The sequence below is a fragment of the Vicugna pacos genome, chromosome 8, assembly GCF_048564905.1.
Source record: "Vicugna pacos chromosome 8, VicPac4, whole genome shotgun sequence".
Lineage (NCBI taxonomy): Eukaryota > Metazoa > Chordata > Mammalia > Artiodactyla > Camelidae > Vicugna > Vicugna pacos.
Window position 1 is genome coordinate 40,619,743 of NC_132994.1, and position 18,696 is coordinate 40,638,438.

General features: G+C 40.5%; 1 long non-coding RNA gene across 2 annotated transcripts; it reads right to left on the reverse strand.

Annotated features, from left to right (window-relative positions):
- Positions 1–6,489: 6,489 nt before the first annotated feature.
- On the reverse strand, positions 6,490–17,276 carry LOC140697707 (uncharacterized). 2 transcript variants are annotated; one of them, XR_012074956.1, is made up of 4 exons: positions 17,040–17,276; positions 16,497–16,552; positions 10,313–10,419; positions 6,490–7,245 (listed from the first exon to the last, which is right to left on the reverse strand). It is a non-coding gene; the product is annotated as an uncharacterized lncRNA (long non-coding RNA). The 2 variants fall into 2 exon arrangements; XR_012074957.1 differs by having other exon boundaries at positions 16,497–16,711.
- Positions 17,277–18,696: the final 1,420 nt, after the last annotated feature.

Consider the following 18,696-nt stretch of genomic DNA (forward strand, 5'->3'; position numbering starts at 1 on the left):
ATCTTTCTTCAGAATCATCTTTTAAATTACTGTCCAAATTGTGGTTAAAACTTTCCGTCCCTTGCCCTTCCTATTTTTATCTTGTCTCATCTTATCATTGTCCCCCAAGGGAGAGTCACAAGTGGAAGACATGAATTTCTCAAATTCTTAAGGTAGAAGTTATTGTATTAGAGCATTTTGTTTTTCTTGTGCCAATACTGTTGGCGGTAGTTTGAATTTTGCTTATGATTTAAATGCCAAGCAACCCTTCTTCCATCATGTGATCCTTGTTGGGGTTCCCCCGAGCTTGTTATCTGTCTCGGACCATTCTTATTTTCTCCCTTTCCAAGGCTAACCATCATGAGGCTTGTGTTGTGTTGTAAATGACAGGGCTGGTGTTTATTCATTTCACATTATCATGAAGGAATGTAAGGAAATCAGCACTTACTGATCACACAGGATGTGCTAAAACAGACGCAGGTACTTTACATATGCTATCTCATTTAATTTCCACCATAATCTAGTGATGAAGAGAATTTTTTCCCTCATGTTAGATAAGCACACTGGGGTTCAAAGAGCTTATGTAATTTGATTTGACCAGCAGAGCACAGAACATAGGGGAGCCTGGATTTGACTCCAATTATGGTTGATATGGGAAGCCCATTATGATTCTACTATACAAGGCTACATCCTACTGTGAGCAGGGAGTAACACAAAAATTAGTATTTAATTTTTTTATTCTTACTGATTTTTAAAAAAAATTTCACCATAGTTCCTAATTGATTCTCTATGTCTCTTGTAAACTGCTATGGAGGATACCATGTGTACACATATATGTACATGGATATGCATGAGAAATTAGAGATAGTTTTGTTGATACATTAAAATATTTAGCCAATAGCATTTCTGCCAAGAATTTTTCCCTTTCCTATATTCCCAGTCTGAGAGTTTTATAAAATAGTCTATAGCTTCCAAAATCAAAAAGTTTACCAACAACTGGCTTCTCCACACAAACTTTCGAGTAGTTGACATGGTCCAAGTTCTTCTGTCCTCATCTCCTTCCAACCTTATTTTCCTCTACTTGCCATTGTGTTCCCCTCCAACTTGGTGTCGACTGAAACCAGTTCCTGGCAGCTGATTCCATTCCTTTTGCATCCTTCTCTTTTGAGGGGGGTGAGCTTGTCACCTTTCAATGAAACCTTTACCTACTCTTTAACTTTGATCTCCTTTTAGTCAGGACCACATAGTTGAAACAGATAAAAATTAAGTGATTGTTAGCAGTATTTCTATAACTAAATTAAAAGAGCCAGGACATTGGTTATGAAGTTTTATCTTCTTAAAACTCATCTACAGTGATTAGACAATGCTGGTGTATGGTGAGCCCTCAACAAATGTTTCCAGGTTGTTGTTCGGGGCTACCTATGTGTATACACAAATACAGGAACTATACAAAATGGCATGTTTAACAGTGTTTGGCTTCCATGTCATGCACTTTCAAAATGACCAGCTCAGTGTGTGGGGTGAGACCAGCCACCTGCCAGGCACCTCTAGAGGAGGAGTCTTTAGTGAGGAAAGGCTCCTTAATGTAAAGAACATTTTGTCATTATTTACTGCCAAGTTAATTAGATGATGTGGTGTAAATCATAAGCAGGCTCTCACACTCACTCCATGATCTTTTTAGGCTTATTGTTCTTCTGCTCTAAACAAATCCATTGCTTTGGCCTCCTAACACCTGCTTTGTGCCACCCGACCCAATCACAGTCTTTTCTCCATTTCACTTGCTAAAATTCTTTAAGGCCTGTGTATGCTCCCAGAGTATCCCATAATTCTACTGATACTGAGCATGACCTTGTGGGCGTCGCCCTCCCAACCCCTGCCTCTTGTTTGTAGAAAAGCTGACGTCTCCCAGGCCCCCCTGAGTCACAGAAGAGCGGGGTCAAGCAGTTGGTTAGGACAAGCCTGCAGGCACTGGGGGACGGCAATGACTCTGACCACCTATCCCAATGATTAACTGAGATTATTGCCCCATTTCCCTTTTAAACTTTCATGGCTGAACAGAATCTTTGGAGATGATTTTTTGAGGGGATGCTGGGTCCACCAGATTGCAGGTATTTGGTTAAAAATACCTTTCCTTTTTGGTACCAAGGCTGTTGCCCCCAGGATCATACCCCGCCCCTCCCTCAACTAGAAACCAATTACTCTTGTCTAAGTCTCAGAGGCAGCTGCAGAGAAGAAGCAAGAACTGGTTAGAACCCACAGAGTCCAAGATGGTGGAGGATATGACTTCTAGTGGACCTTGAGCCTCGGTATACGATCATTGCAATGTATTCACACTCTAAATGACACACCCACCAGTGCCACAACAGTTGACGATTGCCATGACAACAACCAGAAAAGCTCATACAAGGACTGAAAAGCCCTTAAGGACCGATTGGCCCCATCACACTTGGAAGGAGGACATGGCGGCAGAAGCCTGCCGTGACAGTCCACGTGGCCAGACCCGGGCAGGAGCTGCCGTTACACACCAGCTTGGCTGACGGCGCCCTACTCCAGCGCTTCCTTCTGCCTCCTCGAGCACTTTCCTTCCTTTTCCTCCTTTAAGAAATAAAAGCAGTTCTTGCTCTGTGCCTCAGCCTCAGCTGTGAATTGTTTTCACCCAAAGGGCAACCACCCCTACTTGGTGGGCCTCCTAATTTAGGGATCTCACTATCTGTTTACACTGCAAGCAAAGCACAACAATTTGAATTATGTGTATGGCTGGATAATATATCACAGCCTCCTCGGGAGGCTATTATATGCTCATAGCTTCAGAGGAGCGATGTAGAGAGCAGGAAGCAAAGGCTTCTTTGACTTTTTGGAGGTAGAAGGGCTTCCCCCATAGCAAAATTTGCTTCTGTGTTCACCAAAATCTGTTTCCTTTTTCTCCTAGACACAGTAGCTAGATGACATTTTTCAGACTCCCCTGTAGTCAGATGAGACCATGACTAATTCTGACCTCTGAAATACTGACGAAAGTGACCTATGCCTCTTCCACGCCTGGCCCATAGGAACCTTCTAAGCAGTCCTCCAGTCTCCATCTCTTGTCCTCTGCTGGCTGCATGGAGAGGACCCTAAGGACCTGGAGAACAGTGGTGTCATGAAAGGGAAGGGGAACAGGTCCCTGAGTCACCATGTGGAAGGTTTCTTGCTACACCCTTCCAGTGCACTGTTCATTGAGGGGATGGAGGAGGGAAGTGGGGGACAGAAAGACCTGAAACAGACAGGTTTGGGGAACCTGAAAACGGATGTGGAGACCCAGGTTGGGAACAGAACTCTACCAAAGGAGTATGTGTGTGGTGACTCTGGAGTCCCAGGCTGCATGCAGCACAGCTTGTGGACAGTGTACAGAAGTGCTGTTGTGGTGGCTCACAGCAAAAAAAAAATAAAATGTGACAATGAATATATGTATGTTCATGTATAACTGAAAAATTGTGCTCTACACTGGAATTTGACACAACATTGTAAAATGACTATTCCTCAATAAAAAATGTTAAAAACAAATTGAAGTGCTAGACACAGAGGCCGCGATGCGTCTGCGGCCTCTTCTTGTGGTGACGGCAGAGGCTGATTCCAGGCAGCAGGTGGGATGCAGGATGTCTCAGCAGATGCAGTTGACAGGTCACCTCAAGTGGCCTCAAGGGGCAGTGCTGCTCTTCCCAGTCCCTCCTTAGCAACTCTTCAAATCTTTCTAAGACCCACCTGCAAAATTACATGGAAGCTATGAAAAGAGGAGGTCTCTAATGGGCTGGAATGACGTTTCTGCTGCTCTGGGGGAATGGGAGCTTGAAACACAAAGCAGATTAGGTTACAGAAAAATATATATATTTTGCTACCGAACACGAGGACTAAGATTCATCCCAGCGCCCTCATTTGCTTGCCTGTCTTGCTTACTGTACTGCGAGCTTTGTGAGGCAGGGCCTGTCTGGTTCACCTGGGTGTCCACAGTATCCAGTACGTGGTAAGTGCTCGGTGACTATTTACTGATGTGTGAACAGATGAACAGTCTGTGGGTGAGAGTGGTCGCATTTCTGTCTGTCAGGGATGGCTGTGGGAAATGACTTCACATCAGCAAGAGCAGAGAACCAGATTGGGAGAGTCTTCTGTTGGGGATTTTGTCCTTTCCTTTTAAAGGTCAAAAAGTTAAATGTCAGTGAATCTATTTCCTGGGAGACAATGTTAGCTTCTGGGTCTTAAAATAAAAGTTACCAATGACAGAACACTGTCACCTTTGCAAAGCCTTCCTTTCATTCACGTTTAACTCTTAGGGTGATAGGCTCAGAAGACAATAAGCAGATTCGGTGGTAGGCTTTCCCTGTGATACTTGTTTTTATGAAAAACAAGCTTGTACATTTTACTCACTGTGTCTCCATAACTTTGATTTCAATCACATATAAATATCAACAGTGTTTTTATATGGGCTGGAAATACTACATTTGTTAATGACTTGAGAGTGGTTATTTTTGATGTATGATAATGTAAGATAATTTCAATATGGGGTTTTCATTCTACATGATAATTATAGTCATGACAATAATTACTAACATTATCATGGTGGGGACCATTTATTGAATGCTTATTTGGAATATCAGTTGTTTTTAGTTACTTTTGATTTGTTTGTTTCTTAGGAGGAGGGAGGGAATTAGGTTTTTATTTATTTTATTTTTAGTGGAGGTACAGGGAATTGAACCCAGGACGTTGTGCATGCTAGGCACACACTCTATCACTGAGCTACATCCTCCCCCCTGTTTTTAGTTACTTTTGAACCTATAGTTTAATTGGTTTTGAACCTATGCCTAGAGAAGGAGTTTCCTTCCCTCCATTCCGCTTGGGATCACATCTTGAGAGGCGTGGGGTGGGGGGGACGCAGAAACTCCCAGAGTGATTTAGAGGAGTCAGAGTATTTGCGGCTGGTGACTCATCCTCATGAACATAGCCTGGGGAGCTGCCAAGATAAAGAGAAGCTCTGAGTTCAGGATGGTAGAGTTGAATAGTGGCCCCCAAAGAATATGTCCATCTGGAATCTCAGAACATGACTTTATTTGCAATAAAGTATTTGCGATGCAGTTAACGTAAGAATCTTCAGATGAGATCATGGCAAAGGAGTCTGACTCCATTGATAGATATTTTCTACCTCTTAATCAACCTGGTACAGAAGAAGGTTGTGTAGAGTGTGTGGCTGCCCTTAATCCTAGTTTGTCTTCAGTAAACAAATTTATTCACATGGTTATGTTGGGACAGCAGAGATTTCCATACTGAGAGTCTTCAGTTATGTTATTGCTGGTTGGTTATAGCCAGGGTCATGCTTGCTGTCATAGCCTCAATAATTGGTTCCTCCAAAAAAAGAAAAAAAAAAAAAACCCAAACCCAAAAAGCCTCACAAAAAAACCCAAATGATATCTTCCTGATGGTTATATTTCTTTCTTCTTTTTATTGGCTTTTTACAATGTTTCTTTGCCATCCTGTTTTTGTTCTTTTTAAAAAATTCTTGAAATCTGCTGTGCGCTTGACAAACAGAAAATGTGTTTTGCTTGTCCTAATGGCTAATTACTTGGAGTGGGGGGAGGAATCTCAAATACAGACTGATTAACAACATAAGCTTGAAAGTTACCACCCACACGTGGAGCCACACTTCTTTAATGAAAATATTTTGTAGAATTACATAAATCCACAAGGAAGCTTAAACCATATATTTTGGGAGAAGAGGCAGCAGGCTCTTCCTGTAGGAAGACCCTAGACACCTCTATTTAATCACTCTAAAGACCTTTTTAATATGTTTATAGCCCTGGCATATTTGAGAATCAAGAGAGGGCAGTGAAACTACTGGAAATTTTGCCCAAATAACCTGGCTGGATGTACATATTTAATAAGGAGCTTCAGAAAAAGGAATTATAAGCCAATAACATTCCATAAAATATATTATTTATACAAAATACCATTTCAGTAACATCCTATAAACTTGTAAAGGAAACTTCTCCCCTTTTAAGGGAAATATCTTGGTTTTGAATATAAAAGTAACATATGCTCCATGACAAAAATTCAAACCACACATTCAAATGTTCAAATGTATTGAGTGGAAGTTAGTTCCCTCATAAGATCATCCTCCTACAGACAACCACAGCTAACTACTGAGTGCCCAGACTTCCCATTTCTCATGCACACATAGTATATTTATATAAATGGGATCTCACTCAACATACTGTTTGTAAACTGCTTTTGCCACATAAAATATGTACCTTGAACATCTTTCCAAGTCAAAAGTTAACATTCCTCATCTTTTAAAATGCAGATGCAAAACAGTTCAGTGGGTGGATATACCATATTTTATTTAACTAAATAAAAATTAAAAAAAATTTTTTTTTTACTGTTTTAAACAAACCTATAGGGAACATCAGTGTACCTGCATCCTTATGTACTTATCTGATTATTTTTCTAAGGATGTATTCTAAGAAATGGAATGACTATATTAAAAGATAGTGCTTTAAAATTTTAATACACATGAACAGATTTCTCTAGAAGATTTGTATCAATTTGCACTCTGGTACACAATGAATGAGAGGACCCCTCCCCCTTCCCATATCCTTGCTATTGCCAAGTATCAATCATTTGAATATTTGTCAGTCTGAAAGACGTCACTGATGTTTGGTCTGTATTTGATTAATGACTAGTGAGGCTGAGCAGCTTTACATTGGTATATTGGCCGCTTGTATTTCGTACTTTAATTGCTTGAGTATATCATTTGTCTGTTGTTGGTAGGAGGCATGTAAGAGTTTTTATATAGTGAGGGCATCAATGGTTTGTATTTGAAGTTCTCTCCTTATCGACAGATTCTTGATCCAGTTTATTGAAGGGTACTCACTCACAGAGCCCCAGTCTTCTTGGAGAAAACACACTGAGTTAGGTAGTGCCTCCTCTTTGTTTCCGTGGCACTTTGGATGTGTTCCACTCGAATGCTTGTCACTCAATACTGAGTGTTTTGGGACTGACTTCCTCATTAGACCTGTAGCTTATGGGAGGCAGGGAGAATTCCTGTTCATCTTGGAAACAGCCATGCACTCCTAGAAAGTAGCATTAAAATGGTAACTAAAGCAAAGCCGTTTGGCTTTCTTTTCTCTCTCTCTTCCAAAATGCAGCCCGGGCTGGATCTGCGTAGTGGTAGGACTTGCCATTTTCCCCTCTCATTGTCCAGTTTTGAATGCTGATAGTATGCCCACATTACTCCAGAGGAACCTGCGCAGAAAGGAAGCAACTAGATTCTGCTGGTCTTATGCCTATTTTTCAACTCAAGGGAAATGAGTCTGTCCCCGAAATTTGGAAAGTAAGAACAAAAATGTTAAAGTCACTGTCTGTATGTGTGGTGCTGTATATGAATGGAAAAAATTAAAACAAAATGACTGATGCTGGGAAGATTTAGCCTTACAATGCCTCAAAAAAGATAGATACAGAAAGGACTATGCCATATTTGAAACACAATTGGATATTTACTCTGTTATTTCTAGCTGCAAATGTATCTAGCTTTTATAGATTAGTTTTGCAGCTTATTCTCTTTTTGGTGATCATGCTGATAACTGAAATTTCTGAAGAGCTGTTGCTAAGCAATGTAACTTGAAGCATGTAATGAAGCCTTCCCGTGACTACTTAAATGTAAAGAAGTACTATCTTAAGTTTACCACTTCATTATCAATCTACTTTCAATGCTCGCGTGATTGCATCCTTCCCCCTTACTTAATTAAAAATTTTGTATAGTCATCTAAAACTGATCTCATAATCTAATAGAAGACCAAGGGGGAACTCTCCTTCAGAGAAAAATGTTCATTTGGTGATGAGGAGGTGTGATTTTGATATTCAGCGTTGGGTTAGCTGCCGTTACATAACCCGGTGGCTTTGGGGATGCCTCTCCCTCTTTGTGAGCCCAAGGCTTTATTGGAAGTCCCAGCCAATGTTATAAGACAAAAAAAAGACATGGAGTATAAACATGGGAAAAAGACAGCATTTTCTATGTATATTATACTTTACCGTTAACTTTGAATATCCAAATGACTTTACAAATTATTAGATGTAATAATAATAATAGTTCAGCAAATTTGCTGTATAAAAGATTAACATACAAAAATAATTTTTTAAATCATATCAGCAATAAGTAAATAAGAATAGAAACAGGAAAAAAAAGTCATTCCAAGAGCAACAAAAAAACTGAAGGTAACCTAGAAAGAAATATGTTCAAGTTATCCATGGAGAATATTAAAATACATTACTGAAGGACCCAAGGGAAAAAACCTGCTCAGATAGAGGTATATACTGTGTTATTAGATGGGAAAAATTAATATAATTTATGTTATTTCTTCCCTGAAAAAACTTACAAACTCAATAACATTCCAATAAAATCCCAATAGAGTTTTTCATGGAACTTGACAAATTGATCCTGAAATTCTTACAAAAAAGGTCAAGAGGCCTTTCATATAAAGGGCCAAGAGAAGCTAAAACAATTTTGAAGATGGCAAAGAGGAGAGGCTTGCCCTTCAGATATGAAAACAAATTTTAAAGCTAGGGTAACACAAGGTGGTGCTTTTTTTCCAGAGATAAACAAAAAGATTAATAGGACAGATTGGTACAAAATAAAGTTCAGCAAAATCCCACACTCATATAAGAAATTGATACATGACAGGGATACCACCATGAACCAGGAGAGAAGGGATGGACCTTATTAAATAATGTCAGTACAATTTAATAGCACTCGATAAATCCAAAGATAAATTCCAGGAAGATTAGCCAATTAAATATGAAGGACAGAATTTTAAAACTATTAGAAAAGAATATAGATGAATATCTTTATAACCTCTGTATAGGGAAAGAATTCTTAAATGTAAAGACACGAAAAGCACAAACAAAAAGGCTGATAAATTTAATTACATTGGCATTGAAAAGCTTTTTCATTATAAAAAATATTTAAAGGGCTCAGTAACAACCTACATTCTGGGAAAGATCTTTGAAATAAATATAATTGACAAAGAGTTCGTTCTAGAATATGTAGAAAACACCTATGAATAAGTAAGAAAAAAGGCAAACAACCCAATCTAAAAATGGGCAAAAGAAATATACGAATAGTCAATCACAGCAAAAGACAACACCTGAATGGCTAGTGAACTTAGGAAAAACAACTCAAATTTTTGGTTTTTTATGGAGGTACTGAGGATTGAATCTTGTGCACGCTAAGCATGCGCTCTACCACTGAGCTATACCCCACCCCCAACAACTCAATTTCTAGTTAGGGAATTGGAAATAAAAACAATAATGAAATAACATACACATAAGATTGACAAAAATAGAAATGCTTATAATAGCAAATTCTACAAGCCTTTGGAGAAAAAAGAACTCTCTTCTGTGACCTTTGCAGCCCACGGGGAGGAGAGCTCAGTGTTTAAGAACGTGGACTCGGGAGGAAGCCCTCTTCCCTTGCTGGCTGTGTGACCTTGTCAAGTTACGTTTAATCCCTGTACCTCAGCTGCTTCATCTGTGAACCACAAATGACCATAACAGCCAACCGTACAGAGCGCTTACTGTATCAAACCAGACCCTGTCCTAAGGTACCTCATTGTGCTTCTGTGAGGATAAAATGAAAAACTTCAAATAGGGCCCTCTCACAGAGTTAATACTATAGAAGTGTTAGGTATTTTTATTTGTTAGTATCTAGTAAAACTAAAGCTGTCCATGCACATCAATCTGAGGATTCCATTTTGAAGTGCAAAGTCTTGAGAAACTCCTGCACATGTGCTCACGGGGCCTACAAAATAATATGTATTGCACTGTTGTTTATTACAGCAAAAAATAAAACTACCCAAATGAGTAGGAGGAAAACAGATAAGTAAACTGGGTGTATTCGTTCAATCTTGTAAGAATTACATGTAACAGCCTGGATAAATGTCAAACACATGTTAACTGAAAAGCAACACAGAGACTGATCTACATATACAGTAAGATACCATTTGTTTAAAGTTTAAATACATGCAAAGCAATATGATGTGCTTATGTATAAATATAAATGTGGCAGAAGAATAAAAACAGGTATGGAGGACCTCACCAAATTTGAGGTAATGGTTGCATGAAGTTAAGGGAGGGGCATCTGGAATCAGGGGAATAAAGGACCCAGGCTGATGGGAACTCAGTCATATTGCAGTTGCATCAACTGGAACACACAACCTCCTCTGCTGCTGCAGAAGCAGACAAGCAAGACAGGAGAAGCACTTAATGGGCTTTCTCCCACCTTAGCCCAGAAGTGACACAGGTGTTTTCTGCTCACATATCATTGGCTAGAACTAGTCACGTGGCTCCACCCATCTGCAGAGGAACTTGGAAGGGCATGCTTGTGGTGAACGCTGGTGATGTCCCCCACTCTTGGCCTGTGGACTAAATGTAGACAGAGCACACTTAGCTTCAGAATAAATAACCTCGTACTCTCCTCATTTTCCCTTTTGATCTGAAACTCCTCAATAATTCAGTTTACCCGGATCCCTCTATCATTAGATCTTCAATAACTGGATCAGATGCCTTGAATGCCTTCATAAAGACCAGCTGTTCATCTCACAGAATCACCAGATGGGAGCAGAGGTTACCAGGATTTTCTCTATCAGTGACTCAAAGAGAAAGTCTGGAGTGATTCTATGTCTTTTGAAGGTTTTGTGCAAGGGTTTAGAATATTTGAAGTCTTAAAAAGTAAATGTTAAATAGTAATTGTTGTAGTTATTTTTAAAAAATAATTTAGAATTCACCCTTGAGTGACTTAATAAGGCTCTTTGATTAGGGAGTCTTTGAATGAAGTACATGCTGGCTGGTAGATCATCTATGAGCTTGGGAGGCTTTGAAAGGCTCATTCATCAAAGCCAGCAGTTTTGGCAAAAACTTTAAGCTTCAGCTTTAATTAGCATCATGTTGCTTTCTTCGGTTTGGCTTTTGCATAAGTTAAAGCAGCCAGGGAAATATTTTACTAAAATCCACCTGCTCACTCAGCATCAGCTACCCTTTTGGTTTTCCATAAATAGCTTAGAATGAAGAGTTGACAGTTTAGTTGTTCCCGGACTCACAGCTTGGATGCCTCAACTGAACAGATGGAAAAGTAAAGTTTACGATTTTTCTTGAGCCAGAGAAGTGGGTACCTGAGGCTGTTTTCTTGGTACCCTTCTTGATCCCCATCTGGCTCTCAGGTTTGAAGCTGGCCTTGTAATTAAATCAGAGCTCTAGCTGGCTTTGATGTTGCCCTGGCACAATCTTTTACCTTTTTCTGAATATGCTTAAAAAACCAGCTCTCTCAGAACTGCCTAGAGGTTTTACCTAGGCACCCATGTCAGTCTGTCTCCAATTAAGTACAGGCAATAAATAGTTTAGGTCTATCATTAAGCCAATTTCTAGAAACACAGAATTGAAATAGGAGAAAAACTATTCTAACACAGGACGTTCTATATTTTGCAGTTGTTTTCCTCTACTAGTGATATATTCTTCACTCAAATAGTGGATAAGATTCGAAAAAGAGTTTCTCTCTAGTACTGGAGGGAAGAGGAATATGGATGGAGGTGTGCCAGTTGTGATGGTGCCAGCAATTCACCATAACAGGAAATAGCTTAATGCTTAATGGCAGTTTGGGTGGATTCTCTTTGGCCTCCATTGTTTCTGGAAATGGATACCTGACTGGAGAGAGACCCCATATTTCACAAAGCTTATCAATCCCATTAGAACCAATTGAGCATGTTCAGTGCCTTCCATGATAAAAAGGGAAATGGTGTCTTGCCTTCCACGTTCCATATTCTTTTCTCTAGTGAGACCAGAGCACACAGAACATGAGTATGTTCACCTTAATTAAGCATGGTTGTGCTGACCATGGAGGTGCACCTCCCGAATAACTGGCAGTGGAGGGCTTATTGCCCAGCTGTCTGCAGAGAGCCTCCAGCTGCTCCTTCAGGGTTTGCCTCAGCAGCTGGGAGCAGCCTCGCTCAGGGTTTCCACTGGGCAAGAGGGTGTATAAAGGCCTGGGCAGTTTGGACTGATGTGGGTCAACTCGGATGGTCAATATTTGCTCCGGAGGTTCCCATGTTGTTGGCTGAGGCTTCATCATGCCGGCATCACAGACAGTTCCTTCCAACTGATATTGCTTCCTTCCTCTCCCTTCCACAGATGGTGAGCTTTAATAATTCCCTGTCTGCCAAACTCTGTCTCCACATCTGCTTTTGAGCCACACAACCTGCAGCACAAAGCAAGGCTCTTTCCTTGCTGGTCACCACATATGCCAAGCACAACGATGACTTCTCTACATTGGACTTCTCTACACTTCTCTACAGTGGCCCAGATGGGGAAAGGGATATGGCACCTGCTAAGGCCATAAAATTGTGGATTCCAACGACATGAAGAACTGTGAAGGTAGGTTCTTTGAGTTCACTGAGTCTAGATTTTTCCAAAATTGTCTTCTGAGGAAGATGTTAAAGATCACTCCTTGAGACAAAGATCCCAGGGTACAAACATTTGGGAACGACAGCACACTACAGCTCTCCTTGGAGATTTGTAATGCATGTTAATGAGAAATCCTTTTGTAAAGAACGTGATTTAACTTTAGCTTAGAGACCATTATCCAAATTTATTTGATTTTTGGAATGCTTTTATCACCATGGAACAACCATTAGTAGTCCACAGTGCTAGTGTTCTTCTGATAGACCTTTGGGAAGCCTTGATGGAGACATATGCAGAAACTGAGTCTCCAATAGACAAAGTAACTCCCAAAGAATTATTCTTGGCAGATTCACGAAGAGGACTTAGGCCTCTTGAGTATTTTCCAGTACTTTACCTGTGAGGTCCAGCGGCATCTCTCATGTAAGACTAAGAGGATTTTTTTTGTTGTCTAATTTTCAGCTAAGACTCAAAGACTATATAAGAGTGAATTGCTCTCATATTCCAAAATGCAATGTCAGACCTCTGAGCATCACGAATGATGAGGCTGACCATGGTAGGCAGCTCTCATCAAGAGGCTGAAGCTGGAAATTGGAGAGTTGTCCTGAGAGAGCAGTTGTGACGCAGGTATAATGAAGGAGGTTACCCCTTCCTTCAATTAAAGTGACAGTGGCTTCCAGGGACCACCCCGAGGGCTGGGTTGCATCTCTTGCCAAAGGGAGGCTGGAAATCAGCCTGGGGCCGCAGAACAGAAAGCTGTGGTTTAGGAAATAACAACAGTCCCACTGGTGATGGGATAAAGGGGTACATTTTTCCATGGTGGGCTTGAGAAAGAGCCAACCTGTGTCCTCAGACAGGACTTGGCACAAGAGGGCTGTGAGGGGAGATCAAAACAAACAAAACGTGCAGTTGGATTACTGAGAGTCAGAGCCAAGGAGGGTTTTATGGAGCTGTTTGGAAGGCCTGTCCATACAGGAGACTGGAGATCCATACAGTGATGGGGGTTCCCCAGGAGCTCACAGCGATCAGCCTCTGAGACCAAGTCTGCTTTGAACAGCAGCAGGGCCAGGGGAGCTAGTGTTGGCTCACTGTAGGAGAGAAGGCCCCCTCCGGCCTTCTCTTGTCTTCCTTCTTTCTCTTGCAAATCACCATAGCTACCTAGGGTGGGGGCAGGTGGGGGGAGCAGGAGGAAAGGGCAGGCTGAACTGAGGCCCCTCTCCCTGCAAGTGCAATGCCTGTGACAGCCATAGCTGGGAGGTGCTGGTGCTGGGTGCTAGGAGATGCTTGTGTGGAGCGTCAAAAGCTAATGTTAACATTGTACCTCATCTATTATTTACTTAATGGTGACTGTTCTTGTGCCTTGAAGTTACTGGAAGCCTTTTATGCTCTAGGAGAAAGGCTGTGAGACCTGCCTGGGATTTCATTCAAGGAGCGGGTGGGGCATGGGTTATGCCTAGAAGGAAGCTGACTACAGATTTGCAGAGGCAGGATTGAGGAAGAAAAAGTGGTTAAGAGTAGAGACAGTGGACCAGGTCACCCAAGTCTGCATCCTACACTTTGCTATTTGACCCTTAGGCAGGTTGCTTAAATTCTCTCTGCCTCCATTTCCTTGCCTATAAAATGGGAATAATAGTAGAATCTACCTCATAAAGTTATTATGAGAATTAGATTGGTTAGCACATAACAAACACAGGGAGCAGTGCCAGACACCATGATAAATGCTTTATAAATATTGGCCGTTTTGTTACCTGTGATGTAAGCACGGATGCAGGTCCCAAGGATGGCCATTCCAGGAAGCCCAAAGCAAGTTAGTAAGTGAATTTTCTCCCCTATAGAACTAGGAAAGATTGTTCTGTGCCTTGTACCCAGGAGAGGCAAGCTCATTTTCATTCTGTTGATAGTTTTGCAGATTTCCTTTCTCTCTCAGAAAAGGCATGATGTCTGTGTGCACAGCTGGGTGTGTAAACACTCGCAGAACTCCCTCCAAGCACTGAAAATGCTTAAAATTTTAAAATTTTAAAATAAACCAGCATTTTAAATTGTACACTGCCCCTGCACCAGGGCTAAATTTTAATGATTTTGTATGCACATCTGCTGGAGGTGCTGCCCCTGAGGAAATCTAGTAGAACTGGCATGAGCCATTCAGCATTCAGGACATTGCTCTGTAAGGTGAATGTTTAGCATAACTTGAGGATTTCTGGTTTGTTTTGTTGATTCTCATAGTCTCTGAATTCCAGTGTCAGCTAATGGGAAATCTTTTTCGGTTCCTTGCCCAAGACTTCAATCTATATGTTTACAGAGGGGGAGGAAGCAGAAACCCTGGAAAATGAGATGTCTGAAGTTTGGAATCTGTCTAGTGGTTTCCAATTATTCAAAGCAGAATTTAGAACGGGAAATTTAAGGAGAATTTGACATTTAATTTCTATATCAATGAGTCATGTCACTTGTTCTTGACCATGATCTACACACTTGCATTTGAAATCAACAATCCATTTGCACCACATGCAGTTGAGTTAAATAATAGCCACGTATGAACAAGAAGGTCAAGGATGTATTGTTTGTTTGTTTGCTTTGTGCTCCCAGTTTGATTGTCTCTGTTTCGTATTTACTTCTTCTCTTGTCTGATAAATAATCTGAAACATGATTTTCAGTACTGGGAAAACAACTGAGATATCACTATGATGACATATGACTTAATCATTATGAATACAGAACAGATATTACCTTGCCAATGTGGAACACATAGATACACACATAAATTAACTGGAGGTGTGTGGTTTGGGCTTCTTGTGTACCTTTATCTTTGCGATAAATTTGAATTAAAAAAAATGTAAGTGAGGTTAACAACTTGTTCATTTTGTTCCCCATATTGGCCTTTGAAATAAAGATCCAGACTGAGTTGTTCTGTTTTCCCAAGATTGCTGTCACTTCACTAGAAATCTCTGAAGGAGGTTTAGCCTGGGTGGGTTTATGTCTGAAAGAGTGCTTCAGCCAGTGTTCATCTGGAACAACAGGGCCACCCTGCAAGGCTAATTTTCTGGCAGTTTCTTTAACATTCGGTATGCCCTTTGGAAGGAGCAGCTTGTCCATACAGTCTGTTTGTGGCAGGGGAGTGTTTGCAGTATAGTAGAGACTGAGCATTCAATCCCTCTATGGTGTTAATTTCATAAAATGCAACTGACTCCTACACACAAAGGGAAAACAAGACAACGTATGTTTCCTTTCATGTGAATTCAAGAAAATTTGGTTTCTAAAACTCCAAATATCTTATATATATTGAATATTAAAATCCACAAGCGGGCGTTGAGGGGTGGGTATAGTTCAGTGGTAGAGCACATGCTTAGCATGCATGAGGTCCTGGGTTCAATCCCCGGGACCATGATTAAAAATAAATAAATTAACTTAATTACCCCTCCAGACACACACCCCCCGAAAAAATCCATAAGCAAAGCTCTTACCCATCATACATAGTCTAAATAAGAGAGACACCCCAGGCAATCTACTGGTTTCAGAAGAAAGAATCATTGATTTTATGCAATTTAACATAGCATAGCTGTAGCTGAACAGAGTAGCAGACCTACCTGGCATAAAATATAATACATTTAGCCTCTTTTAGGTAATATGTTTATAAACTTTCTGGACGCATTTCAACCAGAAATGGAGCTAGCTGGTGAGTCAATTGCTAAGGGTTCTAATTCACCTCTTAAGGGTGAGTGAAGTCAAACAAGAAAGTTGCTAGCCTAAAAGTTGAACCCTCAGCCATGAGGGAGCTGGAAGAAATTTGCTCTATAGGGCTTGGTAGGATTTAAGTCAGTCCCATTAAACTTCTGAATTAGATTGTGCATCCACAAGAGGTCAGAGATTGTAGAAGAAACCCATGGCCCTGGGGAGTAGGAATACACTACTTTTCCACTATTGTCTAGTAAACTCTTCCCAAAGGCCAGGGAGACCAAACCAAGAGCTTCATAATGACCATTAGGGGCAGGAGGGTAGAAGCAGGTTTAGAGAATAAGGAAGATTCTCATCACTTTGGAGGATAACTGAAAACTCACATGTGTTATTTCTCCGTTTCATCTTCTCTTCATTCTTCTTGGTCATTTCCCATCTCCTGTGGATAAATGCCATGCAGCGAACACTTGTGGTAGTAGAAACTATGGAATGGTTGCCATCCAACAGATGTCTGATACTGATTTAAGTAGAATCCCAGGTCATTATGGAGGATTTACTTGGCATTTTTAGAGGATTCTCCAGCATTTTAGTTTAATTACTAACAGATAAGAAGACAGTGAAAATTCTGAGTGATGGCACATACATAGAGGTAATTATAAAAGTGAGGAAGATTTATTCCTTAACACTTTAATGTGGTTTACTTTAATCTTAGTTTTGGCAACTCCTAAAGAGTTTTCTTCACTTGGGATTAATTATTCTCAACTCATTAGCAACCCATGAAAGATATTAAAGAAGGTCAGTGATCAAAATATATCCACCATGTTCCACTTGTGAATTAAGTGAAAAATTATTCATCCAATTTTGGTGAATTCATTATTACTTGGTATCTTCAGATTGGCTCTGAATGCAGTGAAAGTAACATTTACCCAGTTAATAAATGGTGAAAAAGAGGACTACTTTGATGTACAGCAGAAGTGCCATCCTGGGTCAGACTGCATGTGCCGACAGTGGAGCCTAGAGCAATGCTGCGAGTGGTCTTGTGTGGGAGGCAGCATGATCTGGTTGAAAGCACAGTGACCTTGATTTAGGCAGACCCCTTGGGGAAAATGTCAAAGCCACTGGGATTTTATGAATTAGGGTCTGAGTTAGGGTTGGGGAGATGGTACAGGTCATGCTGTTTGGCCCAGGCCTAACTTTCTTCATGTGAAGGGCTTTTATTTCAGATTATGATGTCATTTCCCAGTCAGGCTGTCTGACTGTCACAGAGGTACAGTCACAATATTGAAAGAAGATATTTGTTACCAACTTCCACTTGTGTCCTGCTCCTAGGCCACACTCACTGTAGTGGACTATGAATTAATATTCTATTGTATATATTTTATTTATTAAAGGACTTATTTATTAAATAAAAACATTGGAAATATACAGAAGTTTATAATTTTATATTTTCAACATAACGGTGGCCTTGTAAAAAATAGAAGTAGCTTGTCCTCTGTTTTATTCATAGAGAGTATGTAATTTATAATCTACTTAAAACTGGTTAGTTAGCATTTAAAAAATGCTAATTAGGAGTTCATACCCCAGAGGTAGTTAGTTAAATTTTGTTATCTAAATCTGCACCAGTGGGTTTTGTTATTTAGCCAAAGGGATGTTACACATAATTATTCACTGAAGAAATGAGTGGCATTTTAGGTGTATGGTTGGCTAGAAAGATTGTACAGGCATCTTTATCCTTCTATGAAAAAACAAACAAATCAGGGACCCAGAATACAGCCTCAAATGCAGCAGTGTACAATGTCTGAGTGACACCTTAGCTCTAGAGCTCCCCTCGGTCATTTGTGCCTCCTATAATGGAGGACTGAAAGGCTTACTGACCCAGTCTTCAAAATATTGTTAGGCCTGCATTGTCATTTCCTATGGGATGCTTTTTAGAGTCGAGAATTGTCCCAGTTTGGGCTGCTGTAACAATACCGTCGACTGGGGGGCTTAAACAAGAGACATTTATTTCTCACAGTTCTGGAGGCTGGGAAGTCTGAGGTCAGGGTGCCAGCATGGGTGGGTTCTGGTGAGAACCCTCTTCGTGACTTGATGATGGCTGCCTTCTTGCTGTATCCTCACACAACATAAAGAGAGAGAAAGAGAGCTCTGGGATCTCTTTCTTTCTCTTATGAGGGCACTAATCCTAGCATGGGGATCCACCCCTGGATCATTTACACCTAACTACCTCCCACATCCCACCTCTGATACATCATATTGAGGGTAAGGGCTTCAACTATGAATTTTGAAGGGACACAGATATTCAGTCCATAACAGGGCTACTTTGAGGGAAGGGTTTATTAAGCTTAAAAGAACAGGTTGTATGACTGTTTCTGTACCTGCATATAAATAAATGTTTGTATGTGTGGCACAATTCAATCTGACTTGTTTTCGTTTAACATACAGTCCAGCAGCCAGGTGGCTGTACAGTTCTCCATTCTCTAATTGTCACTGTCAACCTTAGGAGGCCCTGCTTTGAAATGTAACAACCTTCATTAAATCTTTCAAACTGGAGAAGCAGTCCTTCTCAACGGGACTATGTTTTTT